This window comes from Narcine bancroftii, chromosome 14 (assembly GCF_036971445.1).
Source record: "Narcine bancroftii isolate sNarBan1 chromosome 14, sNarBan1.hap1, whole genome shotgun sequence".
NCBI lineage: Eukaryota > Metazoa > Chordata > Chondrichthyes > Torpediniformes > Narcinidae > Narcine > Narcine bancroftii.
The window spans coordinates 40,036,154-40,040,392 of NC_091482.1; positions in this window are offsets into that span (position 1 = coordinate 40,036,154).

The window sequence follows — 4,239 nt, forward strand, 5'->3', positions numbered from 1 at the left end:
TCTCGCCGCCTCTGCTTCGACAGCCGCACCAGGCCCATGGTCAGGACGGCCGGTAGACAGGCAGGAGCCCAGTGGTGCGGAGCAACCTCACGCCAGCATGGCCAGCGTGGAGGGAGGAGGTGGCGCGAGAGTCAACCCGCGACGCACTCGGCCACGTCGGGATCAGCCACGACGCGTCAGGACTGCAAACCATTCATCTGGGGCAGGGCCATCACCGCGATCGCCGACCGCCACACCCACCACCACACTCCCGAAGCGAACCCGACATCACGAGCAAGTGACGCCGAGGGACGAGAAGCAGCGCGACGAACCAAACAGGGAACCGGGCGAGGACCGTGCCCACACCTCAGCCACGCGTGCCAGGGTTGACGTTTGTACCATCTGAGGCCGCGGGATCAGTTGAGGCCCACCCAGTCACACGTCCTGCGAAGGAACCAAGCAGTACTTGCCCACCTCAGCCACGCACGCCCAACGGTTTAGAAGTTTGGACCGATGAAGGTCGCGGGATCGGTTGAGGCTTACCCGGTGTAGCCCTTCCGTTCGAAGCAACTGAGCAGTGGATGCCCACCTCAGCCACGCGCGCCAGGGTTGAAGTTTGTACTATCTGAGGCCGCGGGATCGGTTGAGGCTTGCCCGGTTAACCCTGCGTTCGAAGACGCCACCACCGCCGACATGACGCCCGTCTATGATCAACGGGACCATGCAGGGGGAGAGGGTTGAGTAAAGTGAAGCGAGTGAGCGTACATTGGCAGCAGCCCCGTGCCGTCCAGGTGGCTCAAACAGACTGACACGGTCGTCGCGCTCACCGACGCAGAGAGACACGCGAGAGACCCCAGCGGCCTTCTGCACCTGCACACGCCTGTCCGCCCGCCGGCGTGGCAGCTTGCCCGCTCTCTGCACTCTGCCCAGCCCCGGTCGTCTGCCGAGGGGGATTGGAAAACGGCCGTGCACGTGGTCTCCCCTGCCGACCTAGGGAGCCCTGTGCCGGTTTCAGCTCGTGACACTTCTTTGGTGTGTGGTCAGACTCTTTTTTGCCTCCAGCTCGGCAGGAAGCGCATGCACCCTGGGCCCACGTACGCACCGGTCTGCCACCCTCGCGGGGTGCGAGGTTTGTTCGCTTGAGAAGCCCTCTCTCTTGGCCAGCGAGACCCCGGAGGTCATCTCGCCCCGTCCTTGGTTAGGCCATGATCCAACACCTGGAGCGTCCGGGCTCCGCAAACTCCCGAGGCCCACTGAGATCCAGCGGTGGGTGGAACGCCCTGAGGCCGGCCGAAGGAACCACCGCCGGGCACACAAAGTACCTCCCTCCTCCCTGAGGTGCTCTGCCGCCAAACAAAACCCATGCAGGGGCTACTCCAAACATAGATCTCCAGCCGCAAGACCGTCAACTGCTGCGGAGGAAGATCCCAGTCACCCCCTCGTCTGAACCGTCAATTGCTGCGGAGAAGGTCTCTTTCCAAACTGGTGGGGGGATAAAAGCCCTGGCTGTGTTTCCTCTGAGCAGTTAGGGGTAACCGACAGAGGGCCGCGTGGTGGAGTCTGTCCCAAGCCTGAAATACCAGCGTCTCCGCTGGGCCGCCGGGCCTCTCCATACGGCACGAACACGACAAGCACGATCGATCCAGGAACAACGATTTCAGGACAACTCAGACGAATGAGAGCATGGTATATTTTAGCCCGAAGCCTCGCCCTTCTTTCATAGCTTCCGAGCATGTACACTTGGTCCTTCTTGCCCAAACTCTTGACGGTGCTGCCTTCCCGTCTATTTTAGTGCCTTTAACCTTAAGTATTATATTGCCTTCGAGCCCATTGTGGCACCACTTAAGGACAATGCACGAAGTGACCAACATACCAAAATTTTTTCTCAGTGTCTCTGAAAAGCGTGTTCCCGAAAATCTCCGGGCACTCCGCCAAACCCCCGTACAGAAAATGCAATTTTCGATTCGGAGGGGTAGCTCGCGGAGGGTCGACCACGGATGCTGCATCTCAGCCCGGGTTCACGTCGAAAATCGGACCCTCATCAGAGCCTCCAGCGGCAACTCGTGAACCATGACCGGGAGTGCCCGTACCAGAAATGCAAATGCGACGTCGGCGGGCGACCGCGCGGAGGTCCCACTGGCCGAAGGCTCGTGAGGCTGGCCTGAGCCATCCGATGTTAACTTCATAGACTTCCGTGGGGAACTTGTTAACTGGCGGGCTGGCAGGAGCAAGCCATTGCCAAGCGGGCCGACTGTCGGAAGCATGACCATCAGTTGAGCACTGTGGCCGGTAAGACACCCTTGAATCCGATACGATCGGGACTTCCGCGACCGGACTTAGGTTTCTTTTAGGACTTTGCCATTCTTGCGGGGAAAAGGGAAACACCGGAGCTCCCCGAGTTCACGAGCCGACCAAGAAGAGGTGCCACGGGGCTCCCCCGAAGCGGTCGTGGTCGGCCCCTGGCCACCGGTCACCGAGTTCAAAACACAGCCCCTGTAATCTCCGGAGAGTCCGCCAATCCCCCCGTGCAGAAAATGCAAGTTGATGATCGGCGGCTCGGGCTCCGGAAGTCCTACCGAAATGGGAGCGACCTGGTCGGCCGAACTCCGTGGATCCGACCCCATCCGACTTCCAGTCTCTTCGTTAATAACCATACCGGACAACTCGTAAACCAAACTGAACTACGAACGGCAATTAACTAATTAACTAAGGGCCGGGCAACTCATCAACTAAAATGGACGTGGGGCATTTCGTAAACCAAGCAGACCTGGCGCAACTCGTGAACCAGACAGCCAAGCAACTCTTGAATCAAGCTTTCGGTGGGCAACTCGTAATCTAAGCTGACCTACGAAAGGCAATTAGTAACCAGAAGTGCCAGGCAACTCGTGAATCAACCTGTTGTGGGGAAATTCGTGAACCAAGCAGACGTGGGGCAACTCGTGAACCAGACGGCCAGGCAACTCGTGAATTAAGCTTTCGTGGAGGAACTCGTAAACCAAGCTGACCTACGAACGTCAATTAGTTAAGCAGAAGGGCCGGGCAAGTCGTGAACCAAATGGACGTGGGGCAATTCGTGAACCAAGCAGACGTGGGGCAACTCGTGAATCAGACGGCCAGGCAACTCGTGAATCAAGCATTCGTGGGGCAACTCGTAAACCAAGCTGACCTACGAACGGCAATTAGTTAAGCAGAAGTGCAGGGCAACTCATGAACCAAATGGACGTGGGGCAATTCGTGAACCAGGCAGATGTGGGACAACTCGTGAACCAGACGGCCAGGCAACTCGTGAATCAAGCTTTCGTGGGGCAACTCGTAAACCAAGCTGACCTACGAACGGCAATTAGTTAACCAGAAGGGCTGGGCAACTCATGAACCAAATGGACGTGGGACAATTCGTAAACCAGGCAGACGTGGGGCAACTCGTGAACCAGACGGCCAGGCAACTCGTGAATCAAGCTTTCGTGGGGCAACTCGTAAACCAAGCTGACCTACGAAAGGCAATTAGTAACCAGGAGAGCCGGGCAGCTCGTCAACCAAGTTGACGTGGGGCAATTCGTGAACCAGGCAGACGTGGGGCAACTCGTGAACCAGACGGCCAGGCAACTCGTGAATCAAGCTTTCGTGGGGCAACTCGTAAACCAAGCTGACCTACGAACGGAAATTAGTTAAGCAGAAGGGCCGGGCAACTCATGAACCAAATGGACGTGAGGCAATTCGTGAACCAGGCAGATGTGGGGAAACTCGTGAACCAGACAGCCAGGCAACTCGTGAATCAATCTGTCGTGGGGCAACTCATAAACCAAGCTGACCTACGAACGGCCATTAGTCACCAGAAGTGCCAGGCAACTCGTGAATCAAGCTGTTGTGGGGAAATTCGTGAACCAAGCAGACGTGGGTCAACCCGTGAACCAGACGGCCAGGCAACTCGTGAATCAAGCTTTCATGGAGCAACTCGTAAACCAAGCTGACCTACGAAGGGCCATTAGTAAGCAGAAGTGCCAGGCAACTCGTCAACCAAGTTGACGTGGGGCAACTTGTGAACCAGACGGCCAGGCTACTCGTGAATCAAGCTTTCGTGGAGCAACTCGTAAACCAAGCTGACCTACGAACGGCAATTAGTTAAGCAGAAGGGCCGGGCAACTCGTCAACCAAATGGACGTGGGGCAATTCGTGAACCAGGCAGACGTGGGACAACTCGTGAACCAGACGGACAGGCAACTCGTGAATCAAGCTTTTGTGGGGCAACTCGTAAACCAAGCT